We start from the raw sequence: 22,363 nt of genomic DNA on the forward strand, positions 1-22,363 counted from the left end.
TTTAGGGTATCCAGTCAGGAATTTTCTTCCCAATTACAGTGAAAGCTTTGAGTATTTTGAGTTTTAATTGTCAGGTTTCAAACTGACATTATTTAGAAAGTGACAGGTACAATTTAAATTATTTTGTTTTTCATGCTCTAACTCCCTGTATTATTCTCAGGTGATTTGATTAATCTTAATTTAACCTCCAGCTGATGAGGATCAGCTGTAAGATATACAGAAGGATAAATAACAGTTTTGTCTTGATGCAATGACGTATTTATTCAGCAACACAGATTAAGGAAAACCGCAACATTTTTAGCCACAGACCTTCTAAAAAGAAAAATCCTACGAGCATACTCATTGATCTTTTCTTCAATAAAAAGGTTTGAGCTCAATTTTTATGGCTACAGATGATTTGATAAACTCACTGAACTTGCACAAAGGCTTGAATACATCCTAAAAATACATGTAAAGGAGGAATGCTCTTTTCTCTTCTTTCGTACCTTTGAGTTCCCCACAAAGAGACTAGTAGCAGTCAGAGAACACAGCTAAGAAAACATTACCCTTACAGCCTGTTCATGCTTCTTTCTCACAATAAACAGAGGAGAAGCAGCTATATATGAAGCACACTCGATCTAAGAATGCAAAATGACTTGGCTCCTGAAAGCAATAACCATGTGAATTTTTTTTTTCTTTCATTGCAAATGAGATGTTTTAAAGCAGATTATGGTGGGTGTGTGGCAGTACATTCATCTAAGGGAAGAACATAGCAGCAGGAGGGCTAAATGTCTCAACTTCTGTAGGCTTTCCTGAAATGCGCTGTGTGCAGCAAGAGCCACTGACATATTGGATGACTGAAGAGGAAGCCCCTGAGAATCTGGGGTAAGACAGAGCCAATAACTGCACAGGCCTAAGGTGCATAAAGGATAGAGTGGGTGGGGAAGAACTGACAAAACATTGCTTGCACAGATGGTTCTGAAAAATACAGGGATTGAAATGAAAAGCTCAGGCAGCACAGCATGGGCAGCATGACATCTTTGTGGTTTGCGTTTAATCTTACTTTGTTTTCTTGCTTTACTTTGATGTAAGATGGTCTGATGGCATCAGAGTGCAGTTCTTGCCATCCTCTCCGGTTTTATCTCTGAATGAAAGAGGTGACAGGATGCAGGGAGGAAGACTCAAGTCTATTCTCTCTCTCTTCTTTTAGTTCTTCAGACTTCTTTGTGCTACCCTATCAAAAAGCATAGCTCGAGTCTTTTCTCAGGAAAGGAGGAACCACAGTCAGAGAAGCGGCTGACTTTTCTGGATATTTCCTTACCAGATGAGAGAGGTGTCAGGAGGTAAGGCAGACTCAAGCCCCTAGTCAGCTACAAAAAAATACACCAGAAATAATTTTAGCCTTTTTCATGCTCCATGAGATGGGGAACAGCTGTATATTGCTATTATCATCTTGGTCACAGTGTCTGTCACACATACACGCATTCCAGCACCTACATTCACTGTCATCAATGTGAAAAAACTGACATGCTTTCAGTAGCCCTGTTTTCCATTGTTTACCTAACTTCAGCTTTTTGGGTTAACATTTTTATTTAAAGAAGCCTACTTACTATTAAATTTATCAGGAAAAAAAAAATCATCACGAGTAGGGTTTTCATAGACTTATAGTGGAATCTGCAAAAATCAAGGAGTGCAAGACGTGAAGGCAAATTAAAGGCAGAATATGAACAGCCAGATGTGGAAAGTAGGAACAAGGATGTCAATAGAGGCATAGAGCTAGTACAGAAGATGAGATGTGGAAGCAAACAGAAAAGATTTTGAGCTAAGATGTCTTTGGAGTTAAGAAAGAAATACTGATGTGTGGGAGACCAGCCCTTGACAGGGAGCAACTGTTACAGTCACAGATGGAAACAAAATTGATAGGATACAAACCTATAGATGAAATTCATCCAACTTTGGCAAAAATAAGGTAGAAGAACATTATCAAATAGACTTTGAGGACCAGAAGAGAAATCAATAGTCCTGCAAAGGATCTATCCCTCACTGTTAGAAAGTACCTGTGACACCCATTGCTCCAATTCACTTGCCTTGAAAAGATGACAAAATTTGTTTGCTGTGCAAATGCATTACTGCATGTTACATTCTTCAAAGTTTTTTCCCTTACTAAGTGTACCGAAAAAAAACTGCTTTGGGGTTCAGTCAGGAAGGCTGTTAGAAAATAACAGATTAATCAGGTCAGACGAAAAGTGTAATCCGGTATCCTGTCTCAGCATGGAGAGCAATTTATAAGTGTGGAAAAAGTGTAAAAACAGCAAATACAGATGATACTTCTGCCAGAATAATGTCCCAGCTTCCTGAACTAGAGTTTGCATCTGCATCATTGTGTTTAATAGCCCTTGATGGGTCCATGATTTTCTCTAATTGCTTATTGCTCTTTTTATACTTTTGATATCCTAAAAATTGTGAGTTTCACACTTGAATTATGCATGGCATGAGAAATACAGCATTTTGGTTTAAATTTGTTTTATGAGAGTTTCAGTGGTTGCCCATTGGCTCTTCTATTATAAGAGGTGATGAATAATCATTTCTTATTTGCATTCATTTAGAGACCTTTATTGTGTGCCTGCTTCAGTTGTTTCCTTTCAGAGTTCTACTCCATTTAACTTTTCCACACAGGGAATTCATTCCAACATTTTTGTCATCTCATTATTCTTCTCCAAATCTTTTCCAGGTCTGAAGTATCTTTGCCAAAACTGGAGAGGGACAACATCTTCTAAAAACGTGCTTGCTTTTTTCAGTCATTAGAGGAATCAGGTGGGCATTTTTTGCATAATAATCCATAGTGACCCCAGATCTCTAAATAATTAAAGGAACAGTATAGTATTTCTAAAACTGCACACAGGTACTATGTAACTCAGACAGTGTGAAATCTACCTACCATTTCTTTCCATGGTGACTTAATGAGCAAACTCTAGTTTTGCTGTTAATGAGAGTTATTTTCATAATTTTTGAGCTTTATAACCTTGCTATTTGTTCCATGAATATTTAGAACAGATCCCTACAATGAATTTTACAAGACTTCATCTCAAGTTCAAGCTGTATTCCAAGACTTTCTATTCTGTCTTTAATCAGACATTAATCTCTAGAAGCAACAACTTCTTTGACGTTACAAAATTTAAACTACATTAAAAGTAAAATGATCATAACCTTTGAAGAAATCTGCCTATGGGACACCAGCCAAGCCAGTCCTAGCTGCATTTTTTGACCATTTTAAAAAACTCTAATGGCTTTATAAGGAATGATTTCCTCCATAAATATGTATGGATTCCTTTCCATTACTACTAATCCTGTCCCTTATTACAGTCTCACAGTACAGAAGACTTTCTTAATGACTATTTCCAGGTTCCTTCTTTATTACTTGCAGAAGTTCAGAAGTGCAGAATAAAAAATTGGAGATTTCAGGCAACAGAGGATGGTCTCATCCCCAAGAAAGAGGGTAACTCCCTGAGGAACTGAAATCTTCTAGATTTTTTGACAGTTTGTATGCTGTGTGGGTGGAAGTGATTTCTTCCAACAGTTCAGAGAATGCACAATTAATCTGAAGGGTTTCTGCCCGTCAGGGAAGTAGTTCAGCATTTAACTTCTGTGCACATCAACTGATACTTGCAGGTATGCAAAAGATGATGGAAGCTGAGTTCTAAATGTACAAAAATCCATGCAATGATACATAGTTCAGGCAGATAGGAAAAAAAAAAGTTGTACATGTTTAAAATAAAACACCCATAGTCACAACTGACCTTAATCTCTCTGTTCTTCCATGCCCAACTGAAATGACAGATAATAACATCATTCATCTCAAAGCTATTTTGTGAATGTAAGTTCATTGGTTTTGAAGCAGTCAGATACTTTAGTGAGAAAGATGATAAATATGATATAAAAGCCCAAGAGCAAATTAAGAACACTAATGTTGAAACTGGGTTTGAACAGTGGAGATGAAGTAAACATAGCATGAGGCATAAATGGAGCTTCAAGAAGGAAAAAAACAAATAGCAAAAAAATATTCATCTTCCATTTTGTTCACTAAGTAAAACAGGATTCTGTAACAGCAACCTTGTGCTACTATGCAATTTAAAAGTGCCCAATAAAAGACATGCAACAGTAGTTCAGACACACAAGGATTTTTGAAAGATTGATGAAAAAATAGCACTGATGTCCCCTGAAAATTATTTTGCATAAACACCACACAAAGAGTACAACCCTATACCCTTTTTTCTAATTGTAATGTTCAGTTTACAAGTGCAGAAAGATGAATGCAATCTTACACTAATTACTTCAGGATAAATACTAGAGTCTGATTCATTAATCACACAAAACTTTCACTGGATTTCAGTTGGCTCTTTCCTTCTAAAGCTTGTGGGATGCACTCAGATTTCACAAGACATGGAGAGACAGTTTATAAAGTAGAGAATTTGACAGAATATTTTATCAAGCTAAATAAATAAAGACAAACAATAAGCAGACAATGAAACACTTTTAACAAGAGATGTTGCAACCTCACTTTCATTCAACAGCTCAGCTCACAAACCAGGCTAATGGAGACCTGTATTTTAATTTTCTAGGATTGGTTTGACCCAAGATGAAATGGAGCACCATAATCACCTTAGCATGTGGGGACTGTTCAGAGACCTTCACTTTACCATAAGCTGGTATAATATGCCAGTAATAATATATAAGAATATGTTATTATATATACAACAACAATATAAGCAGCAATATATAGGAACATAACAAACCTTCCCACTTGCCAAATAGAGCACCAGCTGCAAGGACAGAGTAAGAAAGGAAAAAAGAAGTACTTAAATAATAGCTACAGAAAAAGCAGCAAATCCAGCAGGTGAAACTGGGAATACTATTTCAGTACAGTGCCAAGATTCCTCTTCAAGAAACAGGACTGGAATTGAACACACTCTGAGTGCTATCAGCTTGTCGTTTGCTCAACAGTAAACTCTTCAGTAGCTTCGGCCCTCACATGAGTACAAACATAACAGAGAGAACAACTACATAAATCCCTGCTAAATTATAGTATTACATCATCCAAATAACAGCTTCATAAGAAATTCAAAATCTGCCAGAAAATCTTCAAGGCAAAGTAGTGTCCTCACAGATAACTTACAAAAACTGCCCGAGATATTATTTTGAAATATCAAAGTGCCAAATCTTTACTCATCACCAGCTGCGCTCTGCAATCTCAAAAATTCCCTCCTCCAGAGCATTTAATACTGCAACAGATCAAGTGCAACAATGATACTGAACCTTGAAACCCGGCAAAAGACTGGTCTCTATTGCATGACCCACTGATACAACACAGGTGAGACATCCTGTTGTTTTTTTTTTGGCTGAGGACAGTGTCCCTGATCATAGATGAAACTATTACATATTTCAGTCACACACATTTTGAATGATGGTGAGCGGGTGGAATATTTTCAGTAATACGATCATCTACATTTAAAATGGAGACAGATGCCTAAAATGGAAGTGAGCAGACAGTCTATTGTTCATAGCCTCCCAAACACTTAGTGGAACTCAACTAAATTCTTACTGACAACCCGATGTACTTTTCTTCAACACAATGTTCTGTATTTTATCATTGCTGCTGTTAAGATCTACCAAAAGGGGCATAATCACAGAGTCTTAAAAGCAAAGCACCTATTCATAAGTGGCTCTACCTTAAATCTGCTTCGAAAACTCTCTTTAGAGAAAACTTGTTCTCCTTCCTCATATGCAGCATTCCCAGTCAGCTGCATATTAATGCAGGCTGCACTGTATAGAAATAAGGATGAATGCAATCCCTACTATTGCATTAACCATTGAACCATTGCAGAGGGCAAGCAGTGCAACACAGATGTTGCACCTGCAGGTACTAAGTCCAGCCTTTTTCTTCAGTTCACAGGAGAGATTACACAAGCACACACAAGGGAAGAGGGAAAGTGATTTAGCAGATTACTTAAACATTCTGAGCTTACACCATCATCTTTTTTTTTTTTTTTTTTTTTATCAGACAGAAATACATCATTCAGCAGATCTATCAGGAACTCTTCACATCCTGCTCATTGTCATTGTTTTTAATTGTTAAAATGCCAAAGAAAGTCTCCATTGCTCATCAATCTAGTTTTCAGTTCAGACTCAACGATAGCATTGAACAGTCCTGCTATTCGTATCAATTACCTTTTGTAACCTGAAGAAAGGAGAAAGTTACTGACTGACACTGAGGAGAAATTCTTTACATTCTACCCTCGCTATCCAAAGGGGCTCTGGGAGTTGAAACTACCAAATTAGTGTCAATTTGAGGTATTTCTAAGAAGTAGGCAAGGAAGAAAAAACCCTCAAGATTACCTGCATTCATTTTACATGCAGCCCACTGCTAACTTCTAATCATAGGCACCGTCTGTCACCTGGAAGGACACACCATATTACTATCTATATTCTTTAATTATACCAGGGAATAATCTTGCCTCACTTAAGCATGACATTTCAGGGATTTCAGTATCAAACAAAAATACAGTTATTTGTTATTTTCTGAAATAAACATTTCCTTTCTCACAAAGGAAGATGAGTTGAGAGTTCTTGTTTTGTCTTTCCTCCATAGGCACTTGCCTACCTATCAGCATCTCAGTGGTTCAGGTTGTGGTTCTCCAGGGCAAGTGATGAGTCAGTTCTCCAAAGTTTAACCAAATAAATGTAGCCAATAAAGGACAAATAGGATATTTGTTATTTTACACCTAAATATGCCTATTTAAAGCCACCCATTCTAAAACGAGGAAAACAATTTAATCCAATCCTCCTGCCTGATAAAACAACAAAAAGCTTGTGTGCTTCATCTCACACTTTAGTAAGGTTACTACTTGCTATCTAATATCAGCTTGTCTTGTCAACGCTGATTATCAGAGTCAACAGAAAATTTCATGCAGAAACTTCTCACTCATCCCTGAAATTCATTTTTTTGAAGTATAAGCTAATACAATTAGTCCAAATACTACAGTCATTATCCTGTTGATTGCTGAGTAGTGGATAAAATGACAGGATGAACTACGAGCTTTGAATCATTCAGTCCTAAGAACTGGGCTCAGATGCAGACCTGATGCAAGTATTCAGTCCTTTAACACGGAACTACAGGGGTTTTTGCAGATATTCTGTAACTTCTACTGAGTGTCCTTTGTTACACAGACTTCTTTAAAAAGAAATGTTTTTCATTTTGTCAAAAGATAAAAATGTGCGTTCTAGATACTCCCATTTTCAGGACATCTCTATTCAATCAGTGTAGCTATGTATTTTGTGCATCTCAATGGAAGAACGCTGTACATAAGTTGCTCCAAAAGTAATGCTTCATGTTTATTTCCATGGAAACCAGAATAGATACAAAGATCACAGTAACACTAATTGATAGAGCAAATTCTCAGCCACAAAACACTATTTTCCAACATAGTCACCACCAGTAGCTGCGTATTTTTACCAGTGACGAACAAGAATGACAACGATTGTCACTGGGTGCCCTCTTTTCTGCATGGCAGAACGCACTGACACACCTTTGCTTCATACACACTTCCATGGCAGATGCCATTGTGTCAGGCTGCCCCTCTGCTGCCACCTGTCACACGACAACACAATGTAACAGAATACTGATGTGCAGGTTCAGCCTCTAATGCCATCCCACCAACGTCTGCCTCTGATGTCTTGGGCTAGTGTAATAAGATAGGAGGCATTACTTTCAGAGCAGCCCTCATATATCTTTAGTCCACAGCTGTCCTCACAGTCTGTTCAGTTCAGCTGTAATACTGAAAATTAACATGTGTCCACAGACAAACCGATGCAGTAGCCACCACATTGTCTCTCTAGACACAGTAAGTCTTGTTTTCAGGAGACCAGAACTTCATCTTTGTTCAGGATAGTGCCGGCCACGTGAGTAACTTTGCTGAAACTGGGTGAAGTTCTCTATCTTCTAGCACTGTGACATCACCAGCTGCACAGCTGAAGTGACGTAACACAATTAATAATTTGTAGTTCAGGTAAAATAGGTGCCCTTCCTCATCAAATGCATCACCAAGGGAAAGCTCAGTAATGTTTATGAATCTCAGAAGCAATTGCCTTTTGTTGTTTTGTATGCTATGTCAAATTGGAAAAGCAGTCTTGAACATTTTCACACTGAAAGAATTCCACCTAGCAATCTGTCAAGATAATCCCCACAAAATCTATACAGTAAAAAAGGTTGGCTTTGTGCATTTTCCTATCTTACTTAAAAACTCTTCCACATAATTGGACAAGGCTTCTGGCAGAGCCACCATTCTCTAAAGGCATTATACCTATTGTGCTGTTTCACATCCAAGTAGAATGCACAAAGCTTTATCAAGTACAGCGGCAAAACGATACAATGCAGCATAATGTGGTTTTGGAAGGATTAGCAAGGCTGAGACAAAAGCGTCAGTCTCTCATGCAGTCTGAAAAGAACCGCCAAGAGAAAGCCACACGTTTAAGACGTTGGTCTAAGAGGACCAAATTCTGAGCTCTGTGACATGTCAAATTCTTTAATCCTGCTTATCCACTGCTGTTCATTAACAGCAATCCAATGTGATTTCTCAGAGATACTTCTTACATGATAAGGGGTTTAAATTACTGTAATTTAAATAATTATTTAAAGTGTCTTTTCTCCTATACTTTTTTCAAGAAAAACTTGGAAAAAACAGTAGAAATTTTGGCACAAAAAAAATACGTTATGAATGTTACAAAAATAACTTTTTCTATAAGACATTTCCTTACGCAGAACAACTCTTGACAGGACATAGATTTTACAACTGCAGTGCACTACACTTATCATCTCCATGCAGAAACCGAAGTCTAACAAGCTCTCTACACATCAAGCTGTTTCATCTGCAGGTACGGCCTGACCACATCTTCTGTGAGGACACACTGAATGCATAAAAGAACATAGCAGAACACCCCACACTATTATAAGGTCCAAAGAGCCTCTCAGCCAGGAGGGAGCAAGAGCACTTCCTACAGCAAACTGCTGCTGCCCTTTTCACACATCACTAATGAGCCGTTATTTCTTCCCCTTCTTATGCTCTTATCCTTATATCCTAACATCTAGCTTCAGAGCACGAATGTTACCAGAGGTGCTTAAGCAGTGAACTGGTGATAAGTGAGCAACCTCTGTATTAAACACCTGTACTTGCCCAGTGCTCATCAGCTCTTCACTCCAAATAATCTATGCTATTCACTTTAATATTAACAGGAATCTATTTTTTGTTTGTTTGTTTGTTTGTTTGTTTGTTTTTGTCATCTTCTCTTTCTCAGTCACAAGGAGTTAAGGGATTGGAGAAAAATAAACGAAGAAAAAATAAGTCATTTCCAGATCCCAAGTGAAGATATACAGAGTCCCTCTTACAAATTCAGAAGCTGTGATGAACTTCAATTCCCACTACAATCACCACAGTCAATACACAGGCAATACTCTAGCCCTCCATAGCCTGCTGTATGTACATAAACACGGTTTTTTAAGTGCAGGACTTCATTTAGGATGAGAAAATATTTAGAAGTATGAAATAGAAAATCCTACAAAGTCTAAAACAGAAGTGTTCACTCCCCCCCATCCTTTGAAATCCCACAGACAGAATAACACTCTCTTTTACTGCCTGAAGTTCCATCTATAGGTGATTTTCTTCACAGCAGCATAAATCATATATATGAATGCAAAATTCCTGTCCTGCAAGGTAGATCAAAATTAAACATTTCCACAGTTCAGATTAATTAGGCCTGAGAATGCCTCCATAGTTTGAGATTTAGCAAATATTTTTCATCTAGGTATTTGGGAATATTATCTTTTGACAAGATATTTTCCCTCTGACATTACAGCTTGTCCTGTACTAACTGCTATCTTCTCCTCAGGCTCTGGGTGCAAATCATGTCCTGATGTTCTGCTTTGGAAACAAAGAGAGCCTGCTCTTTTCCTACAAGGCTGGGCTCTAGAATGCTGTGTGGTCCCTCCTATCACAGCTATGAAGGAGAGTAGGGAATAGTAAATGATATTAAATACTGACTTGCTTAGGGAGCACATCTGTGTCTGGCGTTTTTAGGAGAAGCCTTGCTAAGCAGTAATTATGGTCTGGCAAAGTAGCTACCAGGCCCAAAGGCCCAATTCTCAGACAGAAGCAACTCAAAGAAACTCCTAGGAAGAAGCTATGTGGGTTGGGTGACAATTATTTGTTCCTGTGAACTGAGATAAGCAATATTAAAAACAAATACACCAGCCAAATGAAAAGGGCTGTTAGGAAAAAATCTGAGGAAAGAGAACAGAAGCTCCCACCCCAATTCATTCCCTGCACGAAGCTGGGATGCAACACAAAGTTCAGGACACTGCATGAGTACACCACCTACCACCTCATCCACTGCTTTGTTAGTGCTAGGTATTTCATGCAGGGGTTGACACCACTGTGTTATGTTTTATAAAGTTCTTTTCCTGGAAGACAGTATGCAAACTGGAGGGCCTTCACCTATCATCTGCTTCATTGCTATTTGCCTTGAAATTACACAAGCAGATAATCACTGAATGAGATCAGGCACACTGCTGTATCAAGGATGGAACTCAGTGGCGCATAGGCAGAAGGAAAAGCAGAGTCAGCAATTCAGTCTTTTAAAATACTAATGCTCTTTCCCTGTAAGTCTAATTACCACAGTTCAGTGCTTAATTAAAGCAAACTAATACATTCAGATCTGTTTTTCAAGCACCAATCTTCCAGTGAAAATCTTTAATCTTCTTTATCATGTAGTCTATTCTCCCTCTCCCTGCAAGGCCTCCAGTTTACAGAACCAATTTTTCCACTAGGATCACACCATAGTGCGGAAAGATAGGGCAGCAGGCAGCAGATCAAGGCTGCCCTGGACTATAACCTTCCAGTTTTGGAATATAAAAGACCTGAATATCAGGGAGGCATTTGAGATCACACCTAAGCACAGTATGCATCACTGAAGTAACGTTTACCTTTATAACAGAAATTGTGATAAAGTGGAACACTGAAAACTAGGGTCAGTTCTAATTTCTACACATCTTTGGGCTGAAAATACAAGGAGTACGAAAATCCAAATAAATGCTAGCCTTAAATTCACTTCTGGCAATCCTTGCAGGATTCTTCTGTCAACGCAATGCAGCTACTATCTGAATTTTACCAAAAAAAAAAAACAAAACCAAAAACCTACACATAGTAAGTTGCTGTTTTTACTTTGAACACTATCTTTCCACCTTGCACTGAACCTCTATCATGCAAGTCATTAAGCACTGGTAATAGAAGATCTGCCAGTGTCCTCATCCATACACAGAGACACATGGCCAGGTTAGAAAAGCATTTATACATATAATATGGTTCCTTCTTTAACAGGAAAATGAAAAGAAATGATATCCTATGGAAGGATATAACAAAAAATGCTAAATGAGTTCTCTTCGTTTTACTCAGTACATTCTCTATGTAACTGCCAAGCTGATTGCCTGTACGTGCATCTGTTTATGCATGATTTCAAGTATTCGTATCTGTGGACCGTTCAAGATTAAATCAATTGGAATTTAACAGTAATCCTTTACCTCCCCACAGCAGTCTTTAATTAGAACACTGTGGGTGTTTTGGAGCTTGTGTTTTGTTTGTCAAAACAAAATCTGAAGCCTTAGGACTTGTAACAAACTCGACAAGAAAAAAAGAATTAATTTTTATTCTTAAAAGGCAAGGAATTGATGTTTTGATAAAAGAAGAAAGGATAAATATGGCAAAATGTGTAATTAATGAAAATGAGCAACTTCCTTTCTCCTATACTGAAGGATAACAGAAAATAACAAGCATGACATGAAGTAAAGAACGAATTAGACACAATCTCAATAGAGAGAAGTTTACCCTCATATTGTAGGCCAGAAAGCACAAACAGAAAAAGGAGAAAAAAGAATGTTCTTTTTATAAAAAAAAATTCCTACGGAGAACATCAGCTGATAGTTGCTGGGCACTAATTTGCAAGATTACAGCTAGACTACATCCTGCATTCAGCTAGCTTATATAAATTGATTACCTTTTTCCTTACACTGATGAAATTCCAGGAGTTACAGCTATTCATGGTCCATAGTTCTGTAGTTACAGCTATTCATGCTCTGTATAAGGAGAGAGATGAAGGGCAGAAAGTATTTTTATTATTTTCTCTATATGTTGTCTACAGTGTTCCAAATACTCATTTATTCAATCAAATTTTTTTGCTTGTCATGCCGGAAGTCTGAAAACTGCCAGTGCAGCTTAATGAAGAAAGTCTCTGTTCTCCCACCTTCATGTGAAAGATGCAGAAAAAAACTGTTACATTTTAAAGGCTGAGCTGGCTGTGGTCTAAACTGGAAAACAGGTTTGTGCGTAGTAAAAGGAAATTGTTAGATGCTTTTGAAATGTTCTAAGTTAAATGGCTCTGGTTCATCTCCTGGCAGACAGTAGAACTTATCTCCCATTCTACACACAACTGTTCCAATGTAGACCATGCAGCTTCCAGCTCTGAAGGAGTGTGAAGCATAATAATATCCAGGATAAAGCTGGGTATTGGCTAAATGCTTTGCTCTGCTAGGTGCTATTCTGACCAAAGCTGAAATTCACCAGCACAGAAGTGCTCATACACTATTCATCTACACTTTGTCTGCCCTATCTCTCTAAAATATTTTGTCCCTCTGCCCTAAAAATAACTCTCCTTTGGCAAAGATTAACCCATTAAAAACAGATGGATGAGCAAGCATGCAAATATGAGAAAGTACAAGTTATTCTGAGTTCATTTCTAACGCTGAGATTAAAGTAAACACCACTGTATTCCAATAGTTAGAAATAGCATTTTATAGCAACTGCAAGTCATTCAAACTAAGAATGCTGGCTGGGAGATTTTATGACAACTGTGTCCATAGTGGCATAGGGCCACTATGCTACAGAAATAGTCCCTGAAATATTCGTTGGTAGCTCTTCATTACATTAAAAATCAAGGAAATAAAGATCCATATTACATTGCTTATGAGTTGATATGAAGGAGATGATTACACACACACGCTTTTATTTGCTCAATAAAAACAAGTTACAGAAAAAGGAATGGAAATGCATAGCCTTCCAGTCATAATAATCTTTTAGCAAATCGTCTATTTTATCTCACAGAATTCTAATTCACAATATAATACAAATAATCTGCTATACAGATAATAGCATCAGCCATTATTTAAAAACAAATATAAATATCACAGACACAAATTGTATGGATCCATGCACTGACTCAGGTTTTTTGCTATTTCACTTTTTTTTGTTGTTTTTGTTTTTTTTGTTTTATTCACAGATGTATAACTCTTTTTTTTAACTAAAATTGCAAATTGTTGGAAAACAAACAGAAATCATATTCAGAATTCCTGATCTTAAATAAGATGGAGTGTTAGCAGGCAGGGTTTAGCATGATATATGCCTCAGAATTCCTCTCTACATCCCTTTGTATCCAGATCAATGGTCTACACTCAACCTGTTTTTATTTGCAAAGCAGCCTACAAATTCTTTGTGATAGGGATAAACATACCATACCTAGAATTCAGACTCTGACAAAAATAGAAAGAGAGAAAATAAATCCCAGATACCGTAAGTTTATAGATCCTAATGTCGTTGTCAACTTCAACATAAAGTATATGTAGGAATTCTACAGGTATATTCATTTGTACATATGCAAATAAATACATGAGTATGCATGCATGTATGTACAGAGCATAAGCTCTTCCTTGCCATATCATGTGCCAAAACACCTCTTATACCAGAATATGCAAGACACGAACACAGTGCTCAAGCAAAGACCTTCTCACAGCATGCGGAGGACCTTTGTATGCAGGACTTTTGTCCTCATAAATGAGTTCCACCATGAGGCATCCATGGACATATAGGACTGATTTTTATGACAACTCTACGAAAAAAAAAAAAAAGAACTTTCTGTCGACTTCATTGTCAAAGGATTCCTGAACACTTTTGAAGCTCATTAGCTGAGTACGCTGTGTATTAAGAATGATAAAATATCAGGAAAATAACTTCTAAGACAAGGAATTTAATGACACTGTCCCCACCAGAACTTGTAAAAAAATAAAATTATATATATGTAACTTCACTATCTTGATGGGAAGTAGACATCCAACTTTATCAAGTGCATCAAAAAAAAAATGAAATTGAAAATTCCTGGACAGATATTTAATACCAGATCCTGAATTTACTTTTTTAAAAATCCAGATAAAGTCAAAAGTGCTTATGCATAAAAAAGGCAGTTATGGATATGCAGTACAGAAATTTAGATCAGGATTATTAGGATGCAAGTGATGCACAGGACCTGGGGTTTCCTTACTATCAACATAGTCATATTTTGAGCAATATCATGTTTCCTCAGGGATCTATATAAATCAATGGGAGCATCAACTAAGGAAAGCTCTGCTCACTTGATCTCGCCTCCATTGTAAGTAGACCTCACATTTACTGTAACAGACAGCTTCAGGCATAATCTCTTTCTTCATTTCATCACTGCATTCAACTTTCTAACAGACTTAATTCTGTAAGGGTGAGAAATGAATGTAACAACTTACTCTAGAAATATCTTTTCAATGCACTTATATTACATACAGCCTATAAGTTAGTTCATGTGTGCTAATAAATTAAGCTTCAGATCACGGGAGTACTAATCTCTATTTATTTCTTACTTTCATCCAGATACAACAGAAATGCTTGAACAAGATTGTTCTTTACATATAAGCACATCAGAAAAGTTAAATACTAGAATTAACTGATTAAGAAATGAGGCCAAACTGCCTTAATAAATATCTTAAAAGAAGTCAGTGGGGAATCTGAAAAATGGGCCACACTTCACATCTAGTTTTCTAGCTAATGTATGTAAGAGCAGCTCTAAGGAAGCCTATCCCAGCTGACATGCTAGGTCTCTGAATTAACCCTACTCTCTACTGAATAACTCTATGATATGTAAATGAAATTTTCATCATGCTATCAGGTATTATACCAACAAGTAGACATAATTTGAATATATTTATTTTTAACATGCTGTTGTCTTCTATCAGTACTGAAAATGTGAAAAACATGCCACTGTAGAAAAGCTGTTTATATTGTTATGAGGAAAAAATTGGAAAGAATCGACCAAAAAAAACCAACACAGAGTCAGCATGTAATTTAAAAATTATTGCAGAAGCCATTCTAAGAAACAAGTATCGTACTTGAAGTAACAGTTCATTCCTCAGAATATTGATATGACTGCTGAGTGGACACCCAGAAACAATCTGTCTGGTCCTGGATTTTGTCTCCATTGTGATATTCAGGGTTAAGGAGCATACATACTAACATGGGAAATTTCAGTGTTACTGGCAGTAATTGGTTAACTTGAATTTGCCATGTGTAACTGTAGAATAATACATCATATCTTTCATTTCTTAACTCCTACAAACTTCAGACTTAACATTATACTTTGTCAAAGTATTCCATCAATTATTTTTAAATCCAATCATTTAGTAATCACTTTGTCATAAAAAAACATACAGTAAAGTCAAAAATAATTTAAGCACAGCAATTATATGTGTCATTGTAAAGATCTGAGCTATTTTTTAAATGCAAAACAAATTCAGAGTACCCTTTATTTTTATTATTTTTTTTAATCAATGCCTGAAATATATGGCTGTGTATGGGCTACACTTGATGCTGTTACACTAAACAGATCTACTCAGATATTTAATAAATTGTAAGATTCTCCCAATATGTTATTGCAGAAGGGTAATTCAAATATAGCATTTACAAGGAAATCAATGATTGGTTTGAGAAAAAAGCTTTCTATCAAAATGAGAAGTGTATGACTTTCAATAAATTTAACAGTTTTTTAGCTTTTTAATAACATTACATTTTTATCCAGAAAACCAATATATCGCTCACATTCAATTGTCTGTAAGTTTGCTTATATTTATTCAACTCCAGAAGTACTGAAGTAATGCAGTTTATTAAAACAAAAAAACTAAAAAAAAAAAAAAAAGGGAGAGAAAAAAAAAGCATCCTCCTTCATCATAATAGAGGACTTTAAAGGTTTGAAGGAAGTGTTTGTCTCTACTCATCAGGAGGCCACACCTGGATTACTGTGCTCTGTTTTGGGTCCTCTAGCACATTATGAGAACACTCAGAAGCTAAAGTTCAGAAAAGACAGTGGTATGACAGAGCCATGTTCCTTCAGTTCACTGAAAAGTGAAACTGAATATTAGCAGGAAAAAACGTAATGAGGGGGAAAAAAACGTAATGAAGCTAGCTAAGCATTTCTACAGATTGTCCAGATTCCCTAATCCGAAGAGTCTCAAAAATCAGCTGACAAAGGATCTGCACACTTAGAGAAGCTGGCCCTGCTTTGAAGGACTATATAGCCTCTGTTGGACCTTTGCTACTTTTTTTTAATGTGGTTCTAAAATTTCAAACTGTCATGAAAAAAAAAAAAAAAAAAAAAAAGAGAAGTGCTGCCAGTTCAGAATGACATGGAAAAAATATTTTCTTTTAAGATTTTATATAAATTGCCACCTTAATCTTTGGAAAACAAATTAAAGTACATGTAGCTATAGTGGCCACACAGTACTGACATAATGCTGTAAGACATGAACCTCTAGACAAAACCCAGTTTATTTCTAAATAGTAGTACTAATACATAATTAAATCCATATGGCAGTGACATTTTGAGAGAAGACTGAGACTTTGGTATATAACTGATAACTTGTATAGTGTATGCTGACAAAAGGTAGATTTGTATGCCTTATTGTCACCTGAAAATTCAAGTTGAACACATCAGTAGTGATGTGAACCTGACCTATGATCAGTAGATCATAGTTATTGTGTTATTAGTTGTACATACACTTCATACACTTGCAGTCACCTTTTCTATTTCATGTGAATTTCCAATGTCATGAAAAGTCAGGGAAGCCTACAGTGTCAGGGCTACCTTGAATTACACCTAGAAAAACAGAATTATTAGGCTACATCTTGGAAGAATCCTAATTTGAATCTGAAGTAATTTACTTGTGAGAAAAAAAAAAAAAAGGAAAAAAAAAAAAGAAAAAAAAAAGACGAGTTACCTTAAAGGATGGTCTACAGTAAACTGGATACCAAGTTAGGTTAAAAAGGAAACAAATTATTATACTAATAAAACAGGATTTTTTTTACGGAAAACAAAAAACAATGAACGTTTCATAGGAATTGCCTAACATTGTGATGGAGAGCCCCACCAAAATGCTAACAGCAGTGGTAGATCACTGCTAGACTGTACATATAAGTTCAAAAACAAACAAAAATACTATTAAGCAATGCAAGTATCCCTTTTTTTTTTCTTCCAAAACTGGATCAGTAGAACTGACCGCACTGATATTCCATACTACAGTAGTCCATATGTAAATATCACTTCTTTAAAGAGGAAAAATGCTTCTAATGTCGCAGCAATACTTGCTTGATTCTGGTTAATCGGCCCCAAGGACCTGCTGAAAGAACTGGATGAAGCAGACTTCACAATACCACTGTGAGATAAATTTGAAATACTCTCCAAAATGAACAGATGGTCAAACTACAGAATAAAATTAAATACTGTTAAGCTGATCATAAATGGAGCAGAGCTGGGCAAGACATTTTAAAAGAAATGTAAAACCCTGATGACAATGTCTTTAAAATTATGCTTGAACACATCAAACTAAGTGATGATTCAAACTTAAAAATAAAAAAATGATAAAACTAAAAACAACAACAACAAAAAAACAACCTAGAACTGCTCAACTCTTGGGTAGGAAATCCTTGACAATGTATCATTTATCAGAAGAAAAAAAGAAAGATAACTTCAAATGTTAAGGGGAAAAAAATTTGGCGAGGTGGGAGAAAAAAGTGTTTCAGGGGTTAAGTTCTAGCTGTATTAGATTGGCCATGTATTAGATTCCACAAAACACAATTTTACTTATTCTTACAATTGTATTACAAAGATAGTAAGCAGAATTTACATAACATTTAAGGAGCCCTCTAAATCTCTTGATACATTCAGATCAAATTCAAAGTATCTTGGCTGTGTTGAGAGCCCTAGAGGCCTGAGGAGTTACAGTGAAGATGGAATAAGCCACAAGCTCTTTTTTTAAAGCTAAGATGTGATCACAGTCTTCCCTGCCCACCTTTCAAGAATTTTTTTCATTGAGAAACACCCCGGTCTTCATGCAATCTGATTAACAGTTTATACGTAGACTCATTATTCTCTTGCCAGCAACTGCTTTTACATAACTGCTTATAGAGCCCTCCTTACTTGAAACAGAGCTGAAGATTTATTCACTTAAAGCAATATAAAGCAGTATCTTGATCAACATAATATCTCTGCACCAGCCACCTTCCAAAGTTCCATCTTACACTACGCACAAACTGGATACAGATACACTTCTAGTCATGAACTAAGCAAGGCATGCTATCACCTTTCAGCTCTTTAATCACCTCTGCTCCCAGAAGACATTCTGTAAAAAATAACATAGTTAGGGATGGAAAATATTTCTATGCAGGTAACAAGAAAATGAAACACTGAATGCCTGCCTATTTTATACAGATGCATGAAAACTGAACTTGGTAAAATTTATATTGTTTGCTCAGGAAAAGAATTCTGTACGGGTGAAAAGAAAGCATTTCCTTGGTCATGTATTAATTTTTTAAGAAGTAATACGTTCTGGATTTCATTCTCTGCTTTCTGCTCTTTTCATGCAGATGACACTCTTTCAAAAGACATTCAGCATCTGTAAAGCTCCACTCAGATTTCCTCCACTCACATTTCCTGCAGCTAAAATACTCTGTTCTTCAAGATAAATCTTCTGAAATCACATCTGATTATGCAGGGCATAAATCTGATAAAATGTCACAATGGAATTATAAGACCGTCTCAAAAAATCATTACAGAACCTATTTTACGGTTGGAATCAAATACACACTTTAATTACCCCAACATTATTTAGAGTTATGATGCAGAAATCTACTGTGTTTTGTATTCCTTGCTTTGTTCAGACTGTTTCCTGCAAGCATCGCTCAAAGTAATATAGGTACAAAATAGAGCATTATTTTACGACTGCTGTGGTTAATACCATTACGTATATTGAAATCATCTTACTCTTACACTGCTAATCCTTTTAGTCATTTGCTTATTAACTCCCTTTTGCAATACTGCAATCAACAATGCAACTTTCTAATGGTTGAAGCACTGATGACTCAGGCAGAGGCTTCCTGGGGATTAACGATCACTCGGGAGAAGTTGATGTCCCAAAATATAGCCTAGGGCCATTTACTTCATTTGTTCATTAATCTTTAGGAAACGCTTCATGATGAGGTTGTTACTTCTATTACAGACTGAAGACTTATATAGGGAGATATTTTAAGTTCCTTGGCAAATGTCAGACACTTCTAGAGGATTTAATGATCCATACTACTCTTTAAATTGTGTTTCAAGATTATATTATTAGTAATCTAGGATTTTAAAATATGAAGTGTAGACTTGTGCGATGAAAAAAACATCAAGATAAAAAAAATATTCAAAATATGAAAACAAGAAATACACAGTGACAGATTATTTAAGTACCACAGAAGTATATACAGACATGTATTTGGGTAAAGAAGGTTACTGACAGAGGTACAATTTATGTCTGGTACTGTACAGAATAAAAAAACTGATAGAGGATATAAGGAGTCTTCTCCTCATCCTTAACCCTCACCATAATATGAAGGATTAGTAAGATTAACTATTTCCAACAGCCTCATATCACCTTGATCACTCAATCAATTTATTTACACTTAATTTCTGAGCATCAATCTTATTTGAAAGATAATGAGCATTACAGAATATATCTCTTCCACAGATGAAGTTAGTGAGAACATGAATAGTAGAACATCATCTCTGTTTGGAAAAAAAGTATTGATTCCAGCTTTTGAAAATCAGGTTCCAGAATTTCCACTCCAAGATGAAGTTAGAAATTACAAAGCACTTTCACTGTGTTGAATGTTGGATGTGGTGGACTTAAAATTCCCGCTGAAGACAAAGTCCAAAATCTAATTTTAAGCAACTCAGATGACATCGATGTCTTCTACATTTATTGAACTAACATGAATATTGTAAAAGTTTGAAAGCCAACAGTCTTACTTCAGTGTTCTTAGCTACAGAATTGAAAGTTTAAGAGCTTAGTTTCTAATTCTATACTCAAACCATTAATTATCAGATCTTGCCGTGAAGACTGAAAGCTTGAAATTGTAAAATACTGCCTCACACTGTGAGTCTCAGGGTTCTGGGATTGTGACCTACACAACATCCTTAATGATGAACTCTAGGAAGGAAAAGTGTTGACTGAATACTCCGTATAAGTAGATTTACTGACAGAAACATTTCTAAGGACTATATCCGTTTTATCAATATCAAAACTGAATATTTTTGAGCAACACTACCAATAACTTTAACAATATCAAACCTTCATCTAAAAATCCTATTTTGACAACTAAGCACACAAACGCCAGTGATGAGAACAAATTCTGCTAGCTATCTGAAATTAAATAGACTTTTTCTCCAAAAGTGAGTAGATTTTTTAATATAGTATTAAATCACAGAATCACAGAATTGTAGAGGTTGGAAGGGACCTCTAAAGATGATCAAGTCCAACCCCCATGCAAAGCAGGCTCCCTACAGCAGGCTGTACAGGTAGGCGTCCAGATGGGCTTTCAATATCTGCAGAGAATGAGACTCCACAACCTCTCTGGGCAGCCTATTCCAGTATTGTCACCCTTTACATACTGGTATGGAACTTCCTATGCTCCTGTTTAGGGCTGTTTTCCCTTGTCCTGTCCCCACAGTCCACTGAAAAGGGTTTGGCCATGTCCCTCTGACTCCCACACTTAAAATATTTATAAACTTAGTAAGATCACTTCTGATTCTTCCTTTCTTAAGGCTGAACAGACCCCGGTCACGCAGCCTTTCCTCACAGGAGAGATGCTCCAGGTCCTTTATCATCTTTGTGGCCCTTTGCTGGACTCTCCCCAGGAGATCCCTGTCTTTTTGTACTGAGGAACCCAGCACCGGATACAGTACTCCAAGTGAGACCTGACCAGGGCAGAGTAGAGAGAGAATGACATTCTACATAAGTGTGATTTGCCCTTGAAGTACCAAATAATTACAGCTAAAAGGAGGATATTTTATATCACACTTCCACTGTAACTTCTAAAACACCCTCTTTCTCAAACAAATATTATTTTACACAAGAGAGAATGCAAAGGGAAGATAAGCTCCTTGTAATCAGTATGGTCACAACCATACTTGGGTTGTTGACACTTTCTTTGCCTTCTATTGCTCCTGTGCCTGACACAGGACACGCAAACAATAAACTTGGTTACAGTGTGGGAAAAAATTCCCTTATTCAGATCTCCATACATTATAGTGTGGTACAACCTCTTGACAGTCATGAAACAAAAAAAAAAAAAAGCTTTGTTGGATATTTAGGTAGCTTGGTGACAAAATTCCATCAAGTTTAGACAGGTGGTTATTTACATCTCTGTGAGCATGCCACTGCTCTCATCTCTCACTGATTCCTGACATACATTTGCCACCTTGTGCAAGATGCATGCTTCTGCTTCTGAGCAAAGGCACTAACACTGGAGTGACTAGCAGAGATTTGCAAAGGTAATTGGCAATTTGAACTTGGGTTCAGAATGTTCCCAAATAGTATGCATTTTGTAGTTTGCTGCAGATCAGAAAGCATTTGAGCTTTTCAAATAAAAGTCTGGCTGCTTACTTGAATTCAAGTGAACTTTACAGAACATCACTAACAGCACTATAAAATACAAGGATTCCTTGGGTTTTAGCCTATCAATGCTAGCTGGTCTCAGTCTCAGAACTTCTGTGGTTACCTAATATCTAGGCATAGCATTAACAAAAAATTGTACACTTGAAGCATTCTACTTAGCTAATAAGACAAAGAAAATTAGCAAGGCATAATAATAATTAGCTCTAGCCTTCTTTGAGGCAAGAAAAGGTAATGAAAATCAATTATTTCAAATGTGGAGAATCAAGCAGGTGATTTTATAGTACTTCAGATGACATAATTACTCTCTTCAGATGAATGTCAAAGTGTTTGCCACATCTATGAGGCATGAGATAAAAACATTTCTCTGGGTTCCATGGAAAGATCAATATGGAGAAAAGATGCTGTATGGGTGCTTTGTTTCATTTCTGGACAACCGATGAATTGGTTTAAGAAGAATGAAGGTAAAATTATGCCTCAGAATCCTCATAAAGCTTCAAAACAGTC

The 22,363-nt window shown here is 36.5% G+C and overlaps 1 long non-coding RNA gene across 2 annotated transcripts in view; it reads right to left on the reverse strand.

The window, feature by feature from the left end:
- Positions 1 to 286: 286 nt before the first annotated feature.
- The window catches only part of LOC116231891 (uncharacterized), an 89,586-nt gene continuing 67,509 nt past the window's right edge, over positions 287 to 22,363 (reverse strand). For both annotated transcript variants that reach the window (XR_016471336.1, XR_004167560.2), the window contains 3 exons: positions 12,079 to 12,157; positions 1,301 to 1,349; positions 287 to 1,213 (listed from right to left, as the gene is read on the reverse strand). This is a non-coding gene — a long non-coding RNA (uncharacterized LOC116231891). The remainder of the gene's footprint in view (positions 1,214 to 1,300; positions 1,350 to 12,078; positions 12,158 to 22,363) is intronic.

Source organism: Phasianus colchicus, chromosome 15, assembly GCF_987193195.1.
Source record: "Phasianus colchicus chromosome 15, bPhaCol1.hap1.1, whole genome shotgun sequence".
Taxonomy (NCBI): Eukaryota; Metazoa; Chordata; class Aves; order Galliformes; family Phasianidae; genus Phasianus; species Phasianus colchicus.